General features: G+C 39.9%; 1 protein-coding gene across 1 annotated transcript in view; it reads right to left on the bottom strand.

The window, feature by feature from the left end:
* The window catches only part of LOC147149160 (uncharacterized), a 44,283-nt gene extending 42,332 nt beyond the window's left edge, over positions 1 to 1,951 (bottom strand). Inside the window, exon 1 of the transcript XR_015086534.1 lies at positions 1,845 to 1,951. The gene's annotated coding sequence lies outside the window, so the exon portion shown is untranslated. The remainder of the gene's footprint in view (positions 1 to 1,844) is intronic.
* Positions 1,952 to 24,273: the final 22,322 nt, after the last annotated feature.

Genomic DNA, 24,273 nt, shown 5'->3' on the forward strand with positions numbered 1-24,273 from the left:
GTATGATGCTACATAAAGTACTTAAATAGCACTATATGAACCGCAGCGTGACATAGCAGCAACCAAGCGCGCCAATTCAGTCCGCAAACTAAAATGAAGGCAGCACTGCACAAATGTACAAATAAATAAAATAATAAAACACAAAGACAATCCCTTTTAAAAGAATGAGCAGTGTGCCATGCTTCACCCTTTACGACGAAGCCGGTATCCTGTAAACGGAAGAGCGCTTAAAAGTGCACAATGGAAAGTAATAAACAAAAAAACAATTGCGTAGCAAACTTGAGTCTGACCTTCCGCATGAATTTTGTTGCTGTTCATTAAACCTTGCGTGAGATTAACTTGATGTTTTTAGCTCATTCTGGCTTGGCTCGATAGCTCCAGGTGCCTTTGTAGCTCGTAAATTATGCAAATTTAATAGTTCAACATTTTTGGAGCAAAACCAAAACAGCATATCGGCCTTTTTCTTTTTAAGCTTATTTTTAACAAGACGGTACTTAAACAAAAGCACCAACATTTTAACAACTTGTCAAAAACAAAGTTTGTTATTTTTAACAACTGTACTGTCATTAATCTAGTGTCTTTAGTGCAAAAATGACTTTTTAGAGGGTTGTCAAATACACATGGATGACCACATTCAAGGTGCAGACAATACTGTGCATCAAGGCCACCTGTTCAATCTCCATTTTGTCTTTCAAGTATCATCAAAGGCTGGGAAGATTTTTTTCTTTATTATTTTTGCTCGGGTTAACATCCTCTTGACGCTTTAGAATTAAAAAAAAACCATTTGATAAAAGGAGTGTTGTTGCTCAACTCGGACTAAAAATGTCATCATTTCGTCAGCATGGTCATCTCGTGTAGTATTTTATTTTAATAACTACAAGTGTAACTCATTCTTAATACAAAATATCAAAGCCGGCATGGACATGAAATCCATCTAAAAGGCCAAATTAATTCTACGACAGGAGAGTAACCTGGCAGACCAAAAGCACCTCATGAGTAGCCCATAGGGATTGTTCTAAAAAGAGCTCACTACCAATGGGACATACTAATTTCACAGGAAATTTGTCAGAGTATTTGAAAATGAAAACACTCATTGAGATTTACGGAGGTAAGGGGGGGAGACACTGTTGATAATTTTTTGACATTTTGGACGGCCATCTTTGCTTTCTTCTTCTCCACGCATGCGCGGGTGGGGGAATCGCGGCTCGATTAGCTCCCCTTGGGACCTGCCTGTGGCCTGGGTGACGTCATCCTAACTTGCATGTTATTTTGATCCGTCCTCTCACAAAATTGAACATTCGTAGTCGTAGAAGCGAGAGTTGTATTCACAAAACAATGCACTCACAAATTTTTGCTTCCTACTCACGAGAAAGAAATTCAAACCCTCACAATTTTGATTTGTACTCACAGGGATATAATTAAAACAAATTATTACTATTACGGACACGAATCGTGAATCACGCTTATGCCTTTTTGACAGCTATCTTACTTCATAAATTTTGACCAAAATGTCACAAATTCGCCAATAGGAACACTTTTTGGACTGTGTTATCATCTCAGGTCCTGTTACAAACACATAAAATGATAACTTTTGACCTTGAATAATTATTGACTACAAATATTGCATAATGTGACAAAATATCAAAGTGAGCCAACATGAAATGAGGAGGGGAACAAGCACACAATTGCTAATTTAAAAAAAAAAAAACTAATTTTCGTTTCACAAACAGCAACAAGTAATACAGTACACAAGTCAGCAACGACGACACAACTCGACTAAACAAAGTCACGTTGTACCTTTTAGTTTAAAAGTGTCGTTTTTAAAATGGAAAAATTCAACTCACCACCAGCGTGTGCTCTCGTCCAGTGCTCAAAAGAAAGACACAGCAGTTCACAGCCTCTCTGAAAGACCAAAATAAGGAAGAACAGCAAAAAGTGTGTGCGTCATACCTTCAGATTGAGAGAGAGAGAGAGAGAGAGAGAGAGAGAGAGAGAGAGAGAGAGAGAGAGAGAGAGAAGAGAGAGAGAGAGAGAGAGAGAGAGAGAGAGAGAGAGAGAGAGAGAGAAAGAGAAAGAGAAAGAAAACGCTGCGGGAATGTCTGTAGTCATAGCAGGTTGGTTGTGGGGGGACTTTCTTCAAATGAAAACGTTTTCTCTCGTTTATCTCTTGTTCAATGCCAACTGCTGCGAAGTCCCGATTGTTTTTGTAAAAAATATTACTATTACTGATATTAATATTCTGCTGATGACTCACATTTGTGGGGACCAAAACATGTACGAAAACTCACCGAATTTTGTACACTCAACTGGCCTGGTGAAAATGTTGATATTTGAATCCATCCCATTGACATATCTATATTTCACAATGGGTCTGGAAAAGGTTTGGTACTGAATGAGTTAAAATTTCACTTCGACAAAAAAAATAAAATGAATAATAATATTAATAATAATAAAAAAATATTGGCTTGTAACGCCCCCTATAATGGAGCAATAAAATTCAACCCTAGTAACGAAAATTGGGAGGCAAGTGCAGAACACTGAGATTTAGGAAAAAAAAAAAAAAAAAAGTAAATTACAGCCATATGTTAAGATGTACAGGAAGTGAGCTACGATTTTGGGGGGGATGTCCCATTTTGGTCCAATTGTCCCAGAGGGTTCATCCCCGATTGACTTTAACTTGATCTGTACCATTTCAAGAACTGTCACAATAACAAGTGAAAAATATCTTGCGAAATCCAATATGATGTGGGTAGAGCATCAAATTTTGCGTTCCCTTCGTCACAAAGCGGGAACTGGTTAATAACTTCACTGTACATGCTCCCCAAAAAAATCACAACCATCACATATACCTTCAGATGTTGAAACCCCAAGTTTGTGAGTTGTAGTCAAACGCTGTTGCCCTGGCAACGCACAGTTCTGCCTTGAAGGATAACTAGCACCGTTAATTATGTTCCTTATGCTTAGTATCTAGTCATTTCGATGGACTTTTTACTCTCACTGTATCAACATTCCCCTCGTTACACTTCAAAGACCAACAGGTGCACGTTTCTGCGCAAATGTGGTGGGGACACAAACGGTTCTGCGGACTGTTTCAAGCTCCCTTTTGATGACTGTTACCAGCGTCCCATAAAAAGCTCACACAGTAATGGCATGAACGCTTTCCAGATTTTGGACCATGTTGTCTTTGATCCATTTGACTTTTGACATAGCTGCAGCAGTTTGGCTCGGTGGATTTAAACGTTGTTTTGTGTCTTCTCGAGCTGCTGCGCCTCTCCGGACGTTTTGCTGGTTTTCCCTCTTTGAAAAGCACGCCGTTATAGAGCCGTCTTGGGATATAAGGATGCATATATCACAGACCGTTGTGTTAGGTACACATGACAGCCAATGCAAGAGATGTTTTTAAAGTTGCGCCTTTGGTGGTATGTGATAACGGACACTCACAGATGTGTTAAGTTAACAGAATGTTAAATATAGTGATTCGACCATCGTGATGCGTCATACTGAGAGGGGCTTCTAAAATGTTGGGCTATTTTATTCCCTTTAGGCAAGACAATTTGGCAACGTGGGTCTGCAAATCACATTTGGAATTGGAACAGAAAAACGAGAGATGCTTTTGAAAAATGTGTTTTGCAGATCATAAATTCCAAAGTGGTTCCAAAGCTTTGTGAATGATGACAATTTTTTCATCCAGCTGAGCAGCAGGACATCAATCCTTCATTTGTTTGCGGACATTTTTGAATATGGGTGCTTGTATCTCACATGTTTAGAAATCACAATGACATTTCGGAACCGTTCCATCGCCTAGTTTCCCCAAATTCGGCCTTTATAAAAACAATAAGACTCCATTTTGGAATAAAATTGAACAAAGTGTTTATTTCTGTGATTGTAGTTTTCAGTGGAGCATACCTGAACACCTAATTTTGACCCTCGCATATAGTGCAAATTACAAAAGAAATCATTATAAACATTATGATGCAGTGTAAATTACAAGCACAATAATAAACTGAATCATAAATTAAATGAATCCCTTATCTTTCAAAGTGCAAAATATTTCACCGAATTGTGCACATGTTCATAAAAGTACGATTTGTAACCTTATAAGAAAGGGTTTCAAAATTACAGTTTTCAAGAGGGAAGAAAATTTGTTAGAATGCCATTATGGGGCTGCAAAAAAAGAAAGAAAGAAAGAAATACAGACATATTGAGTATTCAGCAATATCTCTGTCAAAGCAGAGTGGTGGGGAAAAAAAAACCCCAACAGACTGACATCCTGCTGCTCATTTCAATAGAGAATAGCCATCATTCAAATAACTTGGCCAGAGATACAATATTTATTATCTGCACAGCACATTTTTAAAGCTTCCCTGTTTTTCCCATCAGCCACGTTTTTGTAGGTGGGGACTTTTTCAGAACAGAAACATTGTTAATCTCACTAGTCACGCACCATGTGTCCCTTCAGCGTCCAATTTAATCAATCTGCAATTCATAAAAGATGAGTGGGGGGGGGGAGAAAAAAAAAAGCTGAATTGCCTCAGGGATATTTTTTAAATGCCAACTCAAAATAACACCACTGCATTAAATGCCGCACCTGTTGCTAGCTCACGTACTTGTCACCCCGCCAAAACTTTAATCATTATTATTATTGTTCTACCCGGCAACATGTTTTGCTATGTATTTGAAGTCCTGTGCCGCCACTATTAATATACTCTCCCCAAGATTACTTCTGTTTCAGCCCGCGATATCGAAATGCGCCGGCGGCGCAAACAGCATAACCTCGATGACCCGTGTGCCACACGGGGACAAGGCTAATGAGATTAGCTTTGCGTGCGGGTCGACTGTCGCTTGTGACGCGTCCTCTCCAGCTTCCAGGCTGCGCGGTTCATGTGACAAAACCGCCGCAGTAAGAGGAGCGAGGATTACTGCGAAAGGGGTGAACGGGTTTGCCGAGCGGCAAGCTCAGGACAAGATGAAGGCACCACGCGATTGGGTCAAAGGAAGCGACTTCAAATTTGATACGTTTCCCACTGTCAGTGAGAAGAATATCCCGCTGATTGGTGCCATCGGCTCACAGACTCCCCCTGCTGGTATGAATTATATTTTACATGTGAAGCCAACGCAAATTGATTGGTCATGATAAACAGACAAACAAAAGCTGATCGACCAACCGGGCGCAAGTTTGCATCTGCCAAACAAGCAACTTCTTCCCACGCGTTCTAGGGTGAGTCGATGTAAATTGATTAATTTTGCACCCCCACTGTCATTTATCCAATTTGAGACAAATTCGATGACTGATTTGTGCATTCAGACACTAACTGGCACCACATAACATGGCTACTGTTATTGTGATGAGGCCGTGGTAAACATTTTTGAAATGCCAGAAACAAAAATGATCACAAAATAGTAGTGCCAGCGATGCAATTTTGGAGCTTTTCAATGATCTCAGGGTTAACTTGAAGCCAGTCACAAGAAGGAGTCATGCCATTTCACCTATGACAAAAATCCATTCAACTCTGCATTTGCTTGCCTCTAGAACAGAGCAGAGCAGTTTTTGGGGTGTTCAGTTTTAAATTCAGTTTTACACAGGACGGGCACATATATGAAATTCCCATGCACTCAAGGTGAGTAATAAACAAAGCATGGCTTTTATACGGTTTCCAGTTTGCCCAAAATGATCGGCTCGAGTTGTTTTTTTTCCCTAACTCTAAAGTAATATCTTCCACTAGCACTTCCCATTCCATCACTTTAAAATTAATTTTGTGCTTACGGTGCTTTACCAAATTTTCCACGGTGAAAGAACACCATCACAGCTACCTAATGAGCTAAATCCTCTTTTAAAGATGGCGGTCAACTGCCGGAAAAGCGAACAAAGCAGAAATAGTTGTCGTAAATGAAGAAATAGTACAAGTTCGGAGAACTATGTTTATTTGTTAGCCTAGCTACATTGCTGATGCAAGTTATTCTCCTGATTTTTCGTATTGTGGCAAATGACTTTGGAGACACAACACAACCGCTCAAAACAACCAGTTGCTTCTCTGTTTGCGTCTGGCAACAGTTCCAGCTTCAGTTTGCTTCCTGACTGGAGTTTCGTTTCACGTCACAATCACGAGTCCTCGGCTCGACCAAACTCTTTGTGCGATTGTAAACATTGAGGTTTCATATTTAGGATTGTCGTTGCCAAACTTTTTACTCACTGACTGTTATTTTAATTGTGCTGTAACTGTAACTTTTTGCCGCCACACGGCTAGGACTACCTTGAAAAAGAGCTTTTATTCTCAACGAGCTTTTCCTTGTTACGTTAAAGGAAGGAAGGAAGGAAGGAAGGAAGAAAGAAAGAAAGAAAGAAAGAAAGAAAGAAAGAAAGAAAGAAAGAAAGAAAGAAAGAAAGAAAGAAAGAAAGAAAGAAAGAAAGAAAGAAAGAAAGAAAGAAAGAAAGAAAGAAAGAAAGAAAGAAAGAAAGAAAGAAGGCGTTATCATGATATATATAATTTTTAGTTTTTGGAATATAAATTAAGTAGCAAAATCCACTCGTTTTTAGCCATCTCAGGGGGCGGCCATTTTGTCTTCTGTCGACTGAAAGTGACATCGCAACTGCTCACAACGACCAATCACGGCTCAGATTCAGAAAACAGGTCAGCCGTGATTGGTCGTTGTGAGCAGTCGCGATGTCATTTTCAGTCGACAGAAGACAAAATGGCCGCCCCCAGGGATGGCTAAAAATATGTTTGGGTTGACTTCCGCTTTAAAGGTCAGTCAAATGTAAAAAAAAAAACGAATACTAAAACTCATAAAAGCTAATCTGAAAAAACGAAATAAAACTGCCTGAATTAAAAAAAATAAATAAATAAATTAAAATGAAATAAAAACTAGCGACAATAAATTAATATTAATCCCCCCCAAAAAAACACTTTTCCAAACTAAGGCGTACAATTCCAAAAGTCTGAGCGCCCAACAATTCATTTTGGGTCGGTCGTCACGACAACAATTGCGCGCCGCGCCCTGAATGCACACAGCCTCCTCCTGTGCCAGTCCTCGGCCTTCAGACAATGACTTCTCTCATCCAGTCTGATCTCGAGTCCAGACACAACACACTTAGAAATGCAAAACCGCTCCGTGTTTAAACGAGGCTTCCTTCGCGGCTTCTGCTTGAACCGGGCGCAGTTTGCCGTGTCAACTCTGACGACTTACCTCTGAGCTGTTTTCCTTGAATGCTCCCTGACCCCCCCCCCCCCCCCCCCCGGACTAGTCTGGAGGTGATTTGAACGTAAAGTCATGCTTATTTGTCAACACAAGGCTTTGATGACGTTCTCCACGCTTCCAGACAGCCTCCGAGTAACACAAAGAAAGCCTTTTAACTGCTGGGTGCAGCCTTCTGTGTGTGTTTGGGGCGAAATAGCAACAGACAAACTCCAAACTTTTGCGTTGAACAATGAAAAGGACACACTGGAAGGTAAATCTCGTCAGGGATACTCAAGTAGTCTGACCCGGTGACCCCCGTTTTGCCACAGTGACAGAAATATATATTGTCGCTGCTGTCCTGTGAAAAACACTTCTGTCCATTTTTTTTTCACATTTTTTATTTTTGCATGAAAGGCGTTTCCGATTTACGGATATCGGATAACGTGAAAATTATTATTTTTTTTTCCATAATTGGACATAAGTGTTTTTCATAGCGACAAAATATTGCATATAGGCAAGGCAAGGCAAGTTTATTTGTACGGCACATTTCAAGCACAAGACCATTCAAAGCGCTTTACATAAAACATCAAAAGCATGACAGAAAGAGAAATAAAACATGAAGAATTACAAAAAAATCAAAACCGCAAAGAATAATTAGATTAAAATGATTAAAAGAAGGATGAATAAAACAAAAAATAAAAAATAGCGTGCAGATTTCATGCGTAGGCGCACGAGAACAGAAATGTTTTTAACCTGGATTTAAAAGTGTCTACATTTGGTGAAAGTTTAATCTCCACTGGCAGTTTGTTCCACTTTTTTTGCAGCATATTGAGAGCTGGACATTCCGCCTATGCGGTCCGCCGATCCACCTATGACGATCAGCTGGCACTTTATATATATATATATATATATATATATATATATATATATATATATATATATATATATATATATATATATTATATATATATATATATACTGTATATATTAGCGCTGTCAAGCAATTCATTTTTTTTAACGAATTAATCGCAAACTTTTCCATAATTGATCGCGAATAATCGTATTTTTCAACTACAATTTCATACCATAACCATTTTACCATAACGTTGCTCAGACTAACCCAGGGGTGGGCAATATCCTTTCCTATGTCACCCTGGTGCAACCCACCTGATTCAAATGATCAGGATCGTTATCCACCTTCTGCAGACATTGCTGATTATATGATCATTTGAATCAGGTGTGTTGCAGCAGGGAGAGATGGAAAACAGGCAGGATACTGGCCCACCCCTGGACTAACCCTAAATTAATTTCAGATGTTCTAGTAGGCTTTTCCTGAAGACTGTTTGTGAAGTGAGTTGAGGAGTTTCACTTTGACAAAAGTAGTGCTTTGCCAACATCTTGCAGTATCTTGGTGCCCCAGAACTATGTAGAAGTAAGTTGAGGAACTTCCTTTAGACAAAAGTTTTGCTTTGTCACCATTTTGTGGCATCTACAGGCAATTAAAAACCATCTTTATTGCCCGGAGGATTTTTGCTATTCACAGCAGTGCTTGATCCCCGGTAGAAAAAAAAATAGAAAATTGCCTTTTGAGCTGACGACAATCGCAAGGATTTTCAACTCATTCGTTCAAGTTGGCTATATTCAAGGCGTTTTTGTCAGCTCAAGCCTTAATTTATTCAGGTGTTTGCTGCTACTATGTAGCTGAAGTTGGTGATAACTAATTCCACAGAAATTGGTTTTACATACTGAAGTGAAAGCGACAATAACAACAACAGAAAAAAACCCATTTGAATCACTTGATTGATAGCTGCACTGCAGGTGACACAAAATTGGTCTCATTTTCTTCCGTGAGGGAGCAGTAGCACTACATATGAAGGACGTGTAGCTATGCATGTGCGCAGAAAACCAGAAAGGAATTGGATCCACGGACAAAACCCCCAAGCAGAGTCTTTGTGCTCTCATTCTTGCACTAGAGGGACAACATGGAGTTAGTCCTGAAGCCCACATATTCTTGACATGCGCCCTGCGCTAGCAATATATAGCTAGCGCCTTTCAAGCAACCCAACGACACTTCCTGTATTTCAAGGGCTGAATAAAATGTGTCTCTTTCTCTGTTCCTGTTACTGAATGTATGCTTTGGCGAACAAATCACTTTGCAAATGTTATCTTGCTTTTTCCAACTTTCTTCAGGAGTCTAATTGGCTAAAATGCTAGCTCGGAGTTGCTAGGATTGCTTTCAGCTAGACTCTTTACATAGTCAGATCTTTTTTTTTTTTTTTGCGGTGGACGACAGATTTTTTTTTTTTTTTTTTTTTTTTTACACCCCCAAAGGTTTTCCAAGAAATCTGTTGTGGTGTACTCATTTATTTTGATCACTGTAACCGTTTTAGAAACGGCATTGTATGCCTGGAGACAGCATTCGACTTGAGGCTAATCTCCAAACCAGATGGAACATTTGAAGCTGATTAACTTACAGTATGTGTTTTCCACAACAAGAAACAAAGTCTTAATGTGGTGCAGCGGCCAACGATTTGGTTGCAAATCTTGCGGGAAAAGCATGAAGCAAAAGCAACAGGAAGAACAAAAGAAAAATAGCTTCGAAAAGGCACTGAAATGTCCTGAGATCTGAGCTCTATTAAATGACTTCCTTGCCTTATTCAGTGGAGTAATCAGTACTGTGTTCCTTATGGTCTCTGTGGTCTCATTTGGGGCAAATTAAAGTTTCGCGTTTCAGAGACAAATCGCCACAGTGTTGGAGTTTCATCTATTTAATCCGCTTGGCTAATTATTATCTGTACATTCTACCAGCCAAAGCTGATATTTGTTATTATCGCCAGACACTGTGGCTTGTGGATTGTTTTTCATACCATTCTGCACAAGCTCATAAAATTACCATTTTAAACAACGCATCATTCATGGGGCACCTTAGGTTCCTACATATTAAAAAGGTCCGCGTCTGTTTTTAGAGACAAGCAAGCGTCGGGGACAGGGCGACGCAATATTGAGTCGAAGCAGTTCAGAGCGTTTGAATCCCGCCTGAGCTTATCTTGGAACGCTCGGATGCGTGTTGCTTGACGCCGCGCGCTGCCAACAGGTTGTTAAGCGTTTTGACAGACAGAGAAAAGTAAAACGGCGAGGATGGACGCCACTTGGCCGACGAGTTGCCGCGCTGATACACGATCCTCCCAGGAATAACAGGCAGATAGGTCAAGAATGCGCGTTCCGCAATAAAATAAACTTTATTGACGTTTGGGCGACAGTTGCCCTCTATCGGCCATGGTGCGTGAGTTAGCAAAACATTACATTTTGAATTGAACTATCGTGACTGCGAGTCAGTATTGCTGAACACGCAACTTTTGACAATAACGCTAGAATCTGATTTCTCTTGTAGTACAATTGGGGTGGTGGGGGGCGGGGTCCAATGGTTTAATTAACCAGTAGTGGCTTTGAGCAAGTGCCATTCATTTGCAGTCTGGACCAGGGTATTAATAGTTGTCTGTCTTTCATTATAGTTAGTTCGTTTTTATTTTGTTTTTACCCTTATTTTTTGGATTCAGTTAGTTTTAATTACCTTTAGAACAGGTTTGTGTGATTTTATTAATATTATTATTATTATTTTTAGGAAATGCTTCATTTTAGTTTAGTTTTCTACTAGTTGCAATATTAGCTTTTTTTAACATATAGAGTATTTGTCGAGTGCAAAATTGAAAAAAAGTAATTTTTTGATAAGGTAACGTAAGTAAACGACAATCCTCAAACATTCCGTCAACCTTTTTTTTTTTTTTTCTTTTTTTAAAGGTACAGCAGTAAAATGAACCTCAAAAGCACATGCGTGATATTAATTGACATAGATGAAAACAAAGGACATTTTCGCTATAATTATGTTTACTTTTAGTTTGTTTTTAATAAAGATACGATTTAGTTTCAGTTGTTTTTTGTTCTCTTCAAAGCTTTTATTTTATTTAATTAATGACCATTTTCTGTTGGTGGTTCATTTTTAGTTGTAGTTATTTTGCTAGTTTTCGTGAAATATAGTAACCTTAGTCTGGAGGCAGTCAGGGTCTCCAGAATCCTCTGATAGGTGACAGCAGCGCAAATGTTGCCAGAGAGGTCGCTAAAATAGAGCAACAAAGCCACTAAGTTGGCAACACTGAGCAGCCCCCACTACATCGCCGTCGTCATGGAAACAAAAATATACTCAAAACCCAAAAAGCTGGTATTTCAACCAGAGTGTGACAAGTAGATTTTATATTATGCCTGTACATCTTTATGCTTTTTGTATTTTGATCTTAGAATGTTAGACGCATTGTATTACAACACCTGGGAACTGTTTGAAATTCTAAAGAAAAAAAAAAAATGCATTACATATTAATTCTGAAGAAGCTCTCGTATTGGATCTTGATGTTCCTAATGTGGTGTCCAATCAGGGTTGTAATAGTTTTTGATTTTTCATTACAATTTGTTTTGATTTCATTTTATCTAAATTCCGCTATTTTGAATTTGTTTCTACAATTGGTTTGTCAGTGGTTGTTGTTTTTTATATTTTTAATTAGTTTTAATATTAGCTTTACTTTTTTTCTACATAGGGAGTATTTGTCAGTGCAAGATTTTAAAAAAACAAAAAATACAATAAAATAAAATTCCTAACGACTACTCGACATTCTTCTGGCCATAAATTCAAATACATTCAAAAGCTTATTAAAGACAAAACTAAAGGATATTTTCAACACAATTATTAATATATATATTTTTTTAGCTTGTTTTTGTTTTATCTCAATTTTAGTTTTAGTTATTCCTCGTTTTTGTTACCTATAATAACCTTGCTTCCGATGAGTGTAAACGTGCTTCAGGGTTATGACATGATCCTGTACAAACAAGAAAAATACATGTAGTCACAGCATTATTATTAAAAAAAAAAAAAAAAAAGAAGAAGAAGAACAAGATGAAAACAGCTCATAAACATCTTTACAAGCACCAGTGAAAACAGCCTGCAGTGGTGCAAAGTGGGTCATGTTACGTCGTTACGGAAGGTGCAAAAAGCCCATTAGATTGAGTCTGGTCTGCTGGCGACAGGGTTCAGCTCAGGTGAAAGCCGTCACGTGGCCTCTCCATTGTGTTATTGTTGACGAACGATGTGCCGCGCGCGCTTGCCAACAAGTCAGCCTGACACTGACGCGGGGCCGCAGAGGTCGCAAACGCGGCGCTCACCTCAGCTCACCTATCACCTGCTTTGCCAGGATGCTTCTGGTAGCACGAGCCAAGTCTTTTTATATTTCAGTGTTGTTGCTCCTCCATCAGGGCGCTGTGTTAGGAGGCACTAAGGCCACGTGGGCTGGGCCTTGATAACACACTCCATGAACTCTCTATTTTGGGTCATGAGACTCTGTGAACTTGTTCAACCCGAGCAGCGTCAGAGACAAACAGTTGGCGGCAAAATTCGATCTCTCGATACAGCATTAATTCCAACATGTAGGTAGCTAGCTACAGGCGGCCCTCGGTTTAATGAATTGGGCTGATTTATAACTAACCGATACTAACGTAGTCTCAAAGTCTTAATTTCACCAAATATTTATAGAAAATAAAAAAATAAAAAAATTAATTATATATATATATATATATATCAAAAAATATATAAATATATAGATAAAATATAAATATATATATGAATATATATATATATATATATATTCTTTTTTTTTTTAATTTTTTAAATATATAAATAAAATATATATACATATATATATATAAATAAATATACAAATATATATAAATATATATATATAATATAAAAAATATATATACATATATAAATAAATATATATATATACACATAAATATGAATATATCAATAAATATATATACTGTACATACATAAATATAAATATAGCTAACGAACATTTGTTCCAGTGTTCACAAGTGTGTTGAACTCGCTCAGAGAGATCAAATGTGATCTGCAGCATGGAGACAGCCTGCGTCACCACTTCCTCCGCTTCTTCCTCCTCCTCCCATGTTCTGAATCAGCACATTGGGCCCCCCTGGTGTCAATTTGCAATGGCAGCGCTGCAAATTTATTCCCGCGCGCAAGGCCATGCATCACGCGAGGCGAATCTAGCGTTTCTTCTTCTTCTTCTTTTTAGAGCCTCAATGACAGAGCCAGAGGCAGCGGAGTTTTGAAACAGCCGAAAATGGCCCAAGCAAACGTCACCCAAAAAAAGTTGATCCCGGCAGAGATTCTCGAGTGAGCAGGGCCAATAAATCACACTTGGGGTACAACCTAGACCATGGGTCACCAATTCCAGTCCTCGAAGACTACTATCCTGCATGTTTTAGATGCCTCCCTCCTCCAACACACCTGATTCAAATGATCAGCTCATCAGCAAGCTCTGCAGAAGCCTGATAACGAACCTGAGGATTCAAACCCGGATCTCCGGACTGTGAGGCGGACATGGTGACCACTCGTATACATTATATACCCTATTAAAACGGATAATATTGACTTAAGAAGAAGAAATAATTCTCACCATATACAGTGGACAAGCATAATTCATTCTGTGACCATGTTTGTAACTCAAAACACTCATGGGTCATCTTTCCCGATATAAATGAATGGAATTAATTTCAAACCATTCCAGCCCCCCCCCCACCCCCAGTCAAAAAAACAAAACAAAACATTTTCTAATATGGGAAAAAGCACTCTATAATATTGTGCTAGTAATAACATAATTAAATCAAATGTAAAGAATGAAATGTTCGTGCATCGTGATTCCTGTCAGTTTTGATACATTGTCTGGCTACATGTGTCGCTGTACACTTTGTGTTCAAATATGCTAGGCAGTGATTGTCAAACGAATACCACTTAAAAAATAACTTTGCAGTTCAAGTACCACCCAAACTCGGCCTCAATATTAATTAAAAGAAAGAAAAAAAATGGGCAGAGGAATTATGCCCTGCAAAGCATTAATTGCTCTTACGTAAGGATTATTTTTTAAATGTACAGTTTGAACATTTAAGTTGGTGTTTCTTTTGCGCACCGCAAGAAAGAGCCCAAGTACCGCTTCATAGATACTATTTGTGAGCCCGTTCTAAGGCATTTCCCATTATGTGTTAGCATTAAGCTAGCAAATGTTAAGGCAAAGCCACAGGACGCGGGTATTTTAAACACACAACGTGGAATTCTTTTTGTTTGATGCTTAAGTTGACAGTAAACTTCAAGTGGAAGTGGCATAAAACAGCTTGACGCCCATTTTTCAAAGAGCTGTTTACTAACCTCCAAAATGTTGCTTGTTATGAAGCGAGTTGAGTTCAATGACACCATACAGTCAAATTTCAAAATGTCACATTTTTGCCGGCAATCCAAAGCAACAGAATTCGTGTCTCGGAAAACTTCTTTTGTCAGGTCGCTAGTTTTATCACTAATGCAAGCTTTTCCTTCCTATAAACAAAGAGTTGACATTGGCACGTGCCCTCCAAAGTTTCAATAAGAAATTGCGGTTTGCCTCACACTGAGTGATCTTTAAATGAAAACAGAGACATGAATAAATAAGTAAGCCTGCTGCGGTGCAAAAAAAGGCTTGAAAACGTTTTCCGACCGCCTCAAAAAAAAACAAAAAAAACTCTCGTGAATGACATTTCCTCACTGGGGACTGCTCGCACACTCACAAGCACTTGTGATTATTATTCATTAAATACGCATTTAGTGCTCCATCAACTACATTTTTCACCCCCTAAGTTCCCGGCACCGTACCAGAGGACACTGTGTGACGGCCCACTTTGACCCAGCAGATTTACATCGTAAACGGAGCATTTGCATGCGGTATTTACAACAATATATGGACCTGTCTAAAGTTGCACTCTGGGGACCTCTGGAGAGAGATATGAGCCTGTGATTCTTAAAAACACACACACACACACACACACACGGGCGCACCCCCACACACACGCACACACACTCACACAATAGTCTCTCTCTGTATGGAGCTATTTGAATGTAGAATCTAATCCAATGTGATGCTGGCAGCAGTCAGGGAGAGCTAATGAAGTTATTAGTGATATTTGTGCAGGCATCAGGCCTCCATTTGCCAGCTGCTGGATGATCTCAACTTTTGGCAGCTATCATGGAGAAGGAATGGGCCAAAGAGGCCTGCACACTTTAATTTTGCGAGCTACCAATGAGGTGACTTCCTGAAATCTTGCTTGTGTGTTATTACAGTCTAACTTTCATCAAGTTAATTTTTTTGGGGGGCAGGGGGTTAGTATACAATGATGCCTTGGTGATACGAGTGCGCTTCAGACTCCCACCACTAGATGGCGGCAGCAAACTTTACAACGTCAGCCAAAAGCTAATAAATCACACAGAAGGACAATACAGTAGGTGCAATTGTGTTTTTGCAATCGTTTTCCCCGTGTTTGCAGGTTATGTGGAGAGAAAATGTTGTTATTGTGTGTTTTGTACAGTATAATACTGTTGAGTGCAATATAAATTTTGAAAAACCATGTAAAAAAGGAAGCCAACACAAACACGTTTTTTTCAAGCATTTGTTCTGTGCAGGTCCACTAGTTGGAAACAAGGCATTCTGATGATTATTGTGTTAGTAAAGTAAGAGTTAATGAACCCTGTTTTAGACATCTCCAGGGGCGGCCATTTTGTCACTTCTGTCGACTGAACATGACATCACAGTTGCTCAGGGGTCAGGTATCGACCAAGAACAGTTCACTTGTTTTCTGAAGCTGAGCCGTGATTGGCCGTTATATGAGCCCTAAGCAAGTGTGATTTCAATTTCAGTAGACATAAGTGACAAAATGGCCGCGCCCTGAGATGGCTATAAACGGGTGGATTAACTCTTATTCCACAAAAGCAATATTTATCATAATGCCTTGTTTCAACTAGTGTGCCTGCATAGAACATATTCTTGAAAAAAAATTGTTTGGGTTAACTTCCATCTTAAGAACGAATTTTGCTAAAACAACCTTTTTTTTGCAACTGCTTAATTACTGTTTCCATTCATTTCAATAACAGCTTGCAGATGTACCTCATGTTTTGTGTGATGTTGTGGCCTGTACAGTAGAGCAGTGTTTCTCAACCTTTATTGAGCCAAGGCACATATTTTACATGGGGAAAAAAAATCTCACGGCACACCACTTAACAAAACGACTCACAAAAGTGGCTATACGGGGTCATTATGTACCGTCTGTCATCTAGTGGAAGAACATTTTATAGTTTTGCCTGTTACTTTAGGTTGTTGTCACGAATAAATTAAAAGATTCATCAGTTTGGTCATTTATATGACAAAGGCCGTGCATAATTGATGCTCTTATGACCACAAAGCCGCTTAAGCGCTCTTGTGACAATGATGAGCGGAGCGAAGTCTTAATCAGCTTCATTTTTGAAACGCAACCCGGAAATTTGGATACAGCCTATCTTAATAATAATAACAATAACAACAACAAAAACTATAATAATGATATAAAAACTACTGAAGTTGCTGTTACACTACTATCTATTATACAGACTATAACGCAAATACTATCTTACTTTGAACTACTACAAAAGCAACATAAATTGAGAGTAGGGGCACAAAAATTGCTCAATATCAAAAGAACGCCGTGCCTACAGCGAAGCATTGCGGTGGGTTTATTTTTCTTCATTTGGAACTGGGGTCTTATACAAGTTACTTGTGCAACAGCGCCCCTTGCTGGCATGAAGCTGCTTGCACTGGGTTTATCTTGTGAGACTTTCAGCGTCAAAACAAAGTACACGTGGCCATATCAGAGCTGCACTTTTCTTCTTTTTTTCTTTTCTCCCATTACTTGTGAGAGATTTAATAGCGCTAAACGCAAGGAAAATCAAGTCATCCTGCACTTTTTTCTTTCTTTCTGTTTTTTGTGGCACCATTAAAAAAAAAAAGTGGTTTGTGCTAGACTCTGTTGCCATCTAACGGAGACTGCTGTAACAAATCAATGGTTGAAAGTATAAACAAAGTACAAATACAAGTACAGTCGAAATTTTCGAGTATTTGTTCTTGCTGTATTTTCTGATGATTTTTTTCTTTGGCTCCCTACGTTTGAAAAAAATATTTTTGACAAAGTAAGCAGTAGAAACCATCGGTTTTTTTTTTGGTTTTTTTTTTTACATTACTCTTTTTGAATCTTTTCTATAGGGGAAGTAAAAATAAAAAACTAAACTGAAATAATGCGGTTAAAAAAGTGTGCCCAACCTCATAACCAGGCTGAGGCTGTCACATTCAAATTTTTTTAACGTGAGTCAGCACACACCTTGGCACCATTTAAACTGCCTCTGTTTAACCCTAATAAAGTTCAGCTGTTCCAGTAGGCATTTCCTTCTCCCTTATTTCCATTCCATTATTTGCAGGCATGTTCGATACCACTTCATTTTTTCAGACCGATGCCAGTACGAGTATTGACTCTGACTACTCACTAATACAGAGTACCGACGGTGCCACCACCTTGGATGCTTCACTGTAGTAGGCAGAGCATGGCATTTTACCAAAAAAATTGCAGCCCATTTATCGCCTTCCTTCTACAGCCGGGATACCCTTCCGCCGTCCGTTTATCCGCCATTGTGTCTGGTCGGACCAAATAGTAATCGCCTATAGGCCAGTCCGACTATCATTTTTAAACGGCCTACCATTAGCATTTCCGACTACCAACTTCGAGAAACTACCAGCAGCAAGCCGAAGCGCCCCTCATTCATCCCGGCCCACGCGCTGACATTCCGACATTCCCACACATATCATCACAGCCATGGCCTCTTGATGACATCAGTCAAGTGTGAGTTTGAATAGCGGCCGCGGGTGCCAAACTCCGATAGCGCATTAACCGCCATCGTCATCATCGTATCCCTCGCTGGCATGAATCGCTCAGTTACCGTTGATTTATCTGCGCGCCGGCAAACGGCGCCAGGGCCGCGCACGCTCGGGAACCATTATTCAAGACAAAGACGCACCGACACCACTCACTGAACACAATGCATTGTCCGCATTTGCCAACAAGCATTTGCTGCAAATTCCACGGGATTCCAGTAAGCGGAGTCTGACAACTTTCCTGGCCTTAACGGGAAGTCTGTCTTCGGGGGTGCAAGATTATAACCTCCGCAATTGCGGCGGTCAATGGAAAAGTCTTAATCCACTCATAGGCCGACCACTACCGAGCGTGAAATTGCCTACTGGAGATACGGAGGTGGATGACTTTGACCTAAAACAAATAAATTGTGTGATGGGCTGGGAAAAAAAATGAAGAGTCCAAAGGGAACCCAAGAACATTGGGTCGTCTGTTTTCTTACAGTTACTCTCAGTTTTGTGACAACCGGATTTGGCCACTGCATGCGTAGTAATGCCGCTGACTATTCTTACTGCTGCTCAATGTACCGTACAGCCTATATTGCCAGATATATCTGCAAGTATAAAATCTATTATTCATACACAATTGCTGCATACTGTCATGCTGGCGTCCAGCTAAAACCTAATATGTCATAAATTGGTACATTTCATACTTTTTCTTCACAAATATAAGCTATTGGCCAGTCTGGTATTGTTTTATTTATTTATTTGACAAATTATTGAGTAGTCTAATGTGTTGAAAATGGCTTGTTCTCTTTGACGATGCAATGCTGTGTATTGCTGCTGACTGTTGTCGCCGCTGTTCATCTTCACTTCCTTGTCCATGAACGGTCTGCCATTCACATTAGCATAGTCATCGCTGTCCCGTGAAAAACACGTACATCCAATTTTTGAATTTTTAAAAAGTTTCACGTTAATGCGGTGTCTGTAACGCGGAAACACCAATCACATAAAACTAACAAAAAATGAAAAAAAATGGACATAGGTGTTTTTCACAGGAAAGCGATGATATATAATATTTGATAATCATCTACGGTTGTCACATATTAGTACATCGTTGCTGACTATTGTCGCTGCTGATCAACTGATCTACTTCTGTATTTATAGCATCTATTTATTCATGCACAGTTCGCCATTCACACCAACAAGATTCAACATTATTATTATATACAGTTGCCACATACATTGCTGCTGACTATTGTCACTGCTGCTCATGTTCACTCGCATCTCCTTATTCATGTACAGTTTGCCGTACATATTTCCGTATATAGCATAAATCATTCCTACACATTTTCTAAACATTTCTGCTGACTATTGTCGCTGTTGTTCACATCTGTCCCTACTGTAGGCCTATTGATTATTTATATAGTGTATGTACTGTAACGTCAGCTTTCAAATCTGCTCATATGGCACTTATTATTCATACACAGTTGCCGCATACATTGCTGCTGACTATCGTCGCTGCTGTTCACATTCACGTCTGTATTTTTCGTATTTACCTTTTCATGCACTGTTTGCCATTCACAGCAGTACAGTATATGCAGTTGCCGCAAGCATTGCTACTGACTAATGCCACTGCCACCGATCAAATTAATTTCTACATCTGTAGTATCTCTTTATTCAGGTAGTTTTTCATTAGTATTCAATTGTTTACGGATACAATTGCCACATATATTGCTGCTGACTATCGTCACTGCTGTTCACTTCTCTATTTATAGTGTTTTCTCATGTACAGTTTGCCATTCACTTGTGCACTTATAGTAATTGTTTGTGTACACAGTTGCCGCATTCGGTGCTGCTCATCGCGTTCATTGCCTGATGTTGTAAATACGCCGCTGTGAGAATTTGGACTCCTTTTTGTTTGTTGCATTGAAGCGAATCATATTTGTGCGTTCGTTGATTACAAGTGGCAGTTGTGAGCTGGGAAAATCGCGCCTCCTTCAAACATCCCCACAATAAACGTCTTTTATGACAATTAATGACATTCCACACTTACAATGGCCTCTCATCGTATGCAGATGGCGCCTTTTATATTCGGTCCAAACACAAAGAGGCCTCCTTTTAATTTAGGCAAAGCATGCAGTAAAATAAATAAAGGGTAAATAACGTGTTGCACCACAGCATGATGAAACTTGCTTGGACGGCTTTTATGTCTTTTTCGCTTTTGGTTTGCAACAGCGGAAAATATCACTGTCGTGCTGAGGTAATGGCGCGACCCAAAGAAAGCATGATGGCGGATGCTTCTCACCAGCTGCTGGCACCGCTGTCGCTAGCCAAAACGCACATGGAACTAAATGTGCAATGGAAGTTGTACTGCAAACGCCACTTGGACCATCACGAAGACGTGAATGATGTGTTTTGTCTCCGAAGACGTACCGCAAAGATTTTTCCAAGATGGCGATCGGTGCCGCTAGCACAGGCTCGAATCTCGACTGCGGCCGTCCTGGGTTTTCTCCGGGTACTCCGACTTCCTCCCACATTCCAAAGACAGATGTGAGGTTCCTTGAAGACTCAAAATTGTCCACTGGTAAATCTAAGTGTGAATGGATGTTTTTATGTTAACAAAAAAAAATCCAGCATGGACCAGCATGGTTTTGTTGTGTTTTCAGTTTTCATTTTTCCCATGTAAATGATGTGCCTTGGCTCAAAGGTTTGGTAAAGACTGATTTTAACCACGCTAAAAAAAACAAACAAAAAAAACAAGAATAGACCAGCATGTTTTTTTGTGTTTTCATGCTGGTGTCACCAGCACCAGCAATACTTTAAGAGTTTTCCGTTTCCCCATGTAAAATATGTATCCTGGCTCAAAGATTTGGTAAAGACTGATTTCAACTACCCTAAAAAAAAAAAGGAGAAAAAAAAAAAACGCAACTACGCTAAAAAAAATTAAAAAAAAACAAGAATAGACCAGCATGTTTTTGTTGTGTTTTCATGCTGGACTTACTGGTGTCACCAGCACCAGCAGTACTGTAAGAGTTATCATTTTTCCCCATGTAAAATATGTGCCCTGGCTCAAAGGTTTGGGAAAGACTGATTTCAACAACCCCGAAAAAAAAAAAAAAAAAAAAAGACAAGAATAAACCAGCATGGCTTTGTTGTTTTGTTGTTGTGTTTTCATGCTTGATTTGCTGGTGTCACCAGCACCAACAGTACTGTAATAATATGCCCTGCCAGGAGCTGCCGATAGCTGGTGACCAGATGAACCCAGTTACTCGGAAGCGCATCCGACCTGGCGGGGGGGCGGGGGGGGGGAGCTCGGCGCTGCTCGACTTTCGGAAACATCTCCTTCCTCCGTGAGTGGCAGGGGAACGCGCAGGCCGACAAACCGCAGCCAGTCCAGCGCCGGGGAGTTGAAATAACAGTCACTTTGCACAGGAAGCCATTGCTCACTGGGATGCTTCAGCGCTCAGACACAACAAAGTGGGCTTTTACGCCCATACACACACACACACGCGGGGGTTAACGGGAGGCCAAGCGCGGGCCTAGAGTTGAAATGGAGTGTGCGCCAGTGTGTGTGGACAAAGTGACATCATGAGAATGGCCTCCATTGGTGAGATGGAGAAACAAGTGGAACAAAAAGCAATGACCAAGCAAAAACATGCACCTGCGGTGACTTCACAGTCAGGGCAGGGGAGGCAGTGCCCCAACATAGCCACCAGGTGGTGCAGTTTTTTTCTTTCTTTGCAATTGATTAAAGCTGGAGTGAGCAAGTTTTGTCGCCCCCTATAGTGGAATAGTCACACTCATAACAGAAAGTTGGAGAGTGTTTGTGTGTGTAGTGGATGGACACCAAATATAAAAGATAAATTATTTAAAAATACCGAATGATGGTGGGTGAAAATTCCTTTTTTTTTTTTTTTTTTTAAACAATTTTTTTCCCCCATACTCCAGCTTTAAACCTAATGTTCATTTCCATTCCACACACAATATGTTCCAGGTTAAGTTTGACCTGGGCCAAGAATATCCTTATAAATGTCTATATCAAATTATGAACTATTTTAAAATGCATTACCAGCCTGTCTGGCACTTATAACGCTGATTTAATCCTTAATCAAAGTTTTAGAAAAAAGGGAAAGTGTATTTTTGCAGGTGCATATTTTGAGCCTGTGTCATTCTTTTCCAGGAAATGGAAAGAAGAAAAAAAAAATCCAAGTTATTAAACACTCTATCACTGAACTTCTCAAGCAATTTTCAGCACTTCAGATTGATTAATCATTTAATAAAAATAACATACCTATATTAGGAGTGAATAGTAGCATCGATTTGGGGAAAAAATATGAAATGGAAATTTTCAGGACCAAATTTGCGTTGTTTTACTCAATCACTGTACTGCAAGGCCGGCAGGTGCATGTTTCTGCGGGAACCTCTGCAAATGTGGTGGCAACGCAGACAGTTCTCAGGACAGATTCAAGCTCCCCCTTGAAGACTGTTACCGCTGTGCCATAAAAGACACACACATTTATGACATGTACAGTTTCAAGATTCCCAGTGATGGCAAAGAGGGGAAAAGATGTAGTGAGTCTTAATGGCAAAAAAGAATTCCTGTAATCTGCACCCTTACCCGGATGTCAAGGTTCACATAGCTGACCTGATTATTCTATTTATTTTTTAACAATTACGACGAATAACAAAAATGCCAGTAATGTACACTCACGTGACTGGACGTCTTCATTGTTCAAGCTCTCCTGGTTTATGACTGTTCTGAGTTCCGAGCCGATGATTTTGAGTGTGGTCAGGACTGACTGACCTCCAACAAAGAGCCAAGGTCGGTGATGTCAAGTTGGTACCACAATGAACGTTTGTTTTGTTGGCAAATCTTGGTAAAATGAGAGTCCTATTTGTTTACAATGCTAACGTGGCCACGAAAGGAAAGGCCAGAGTTCAAGTGGACGTCAACCAAAACATTTTTCCTGATAATAATATGTTCTGTATGTCTAAACTTCACATTTTGATTAATATTGTGTTTGTGGAATACGAATTAAGCAGAAAAATCCACCTGTTTTTATCCTTCTCGGGGGACGGCCATTATGTCACTTCTGTCGACTAAAAATGACATCACAGTTGCTCAGGGCTCAGCTTCAAAAAACAGGTCAGCCGTGATTAGTTGTCACCCGAGCAACTGCGATGCCTTTTTCAGTCGACAGCAAGTGACAAAATGGCCGCCCCCTGAGATGGATAAAAAGGTTGAATTTTGCTACTTAACTCATATTCCACAGACGCGATTGTAATCAGAATGCCATGACTTTAGACTTAGTGGGGGCGCATCAACATATTGCTGTCAAGAAACAGTTTGGGTTGACTTCCCCTGAAAAGGTTGATCATTTTCTCAACGTTTCAGGTTCTGCTTTCTATTCTATATTGGCGCAAGAATCCTATTGGTGTTGAATGACATTTGATCTCAGGCGCTGGAGGCGGTTGAGGCCAAAGGTCCGGTTGCTTTGTCATCCTTAGCCGAGCCTACGAGCACTTCAAGAACCTCCCTGACCTGATTGGAGATGTCAGCTTAGTGTCGCGCAGTCAGACAGGCAAACAAGCACCGTGTGTGTGTGTGTGTGTGTCTTTGTAACAGATCCATCCTTTGTGAGTGTGAGGCCTCGGCAAGGTTCAATGTGTGGCTGACACAACAAAGAGAAGCAGTGTTTGCCCCAACCTGAGACTCCCAGGTAAGTCCGGTGGAAAAAAAGACCTTCAACTTGAGACCACATGAACATGCAATGACGCTCAGGGCTTTTCCACAGAAAATGATGGCCACTCCGTCACGGTACGTGATGGTGAAAGTTGAAGTTGAAGGTTTGCTGAAAAGTGTTCCTGGTTGATTTTGCTCAGTGCAAAAAGGAATCGCAAAGTGAATTCATTTGTTTCACGGCGATAAAAGCGATTAACGTTCTTCAGCAGTTGCGTTCTTATAATCTGGAGTATTCTGATTAATTTTGCGTATGTCCAATATGAGTTAAACAGCAGAATTCAGCTGTTTTTAACCATCACAGGGGGCGGCCATTTTGTCACTTGCTCCCAACTGAAAATGACATCACAGTTGCTCAGGGCTCAGGTAATGACCAATCAGGGGTCAGCTTCAGAAAACAGGCGAGCCGTGATTAATTGTTACCTGAGCCCCGAGCAACTCTGATGTCATTTTCATACGTCAGAAGTGACAAAATGGCCGCCCTCTGAGATGGGTGGATTTTGCTGCTTAACGAGGAAGTCAACCCAAACATATTTTTTTCAAGAATATGTTCTCTGC

The sequence above is a fragment of the Filicampus tigris genome, chromosome 4 (assembly GCF_054856515.1).
Source record: "Filicampus tigris isolate MCC_2025a chromosome 4, RoL_Ftig_1.0, whole genome shotgun sequence".
NCBI classification, from domain to species: Eukaryota; Metazoa; Chordata; class Actinopteri; order Syngnathiformes; family Syngnathidae; genus Filicampus; species Filicampus tigris.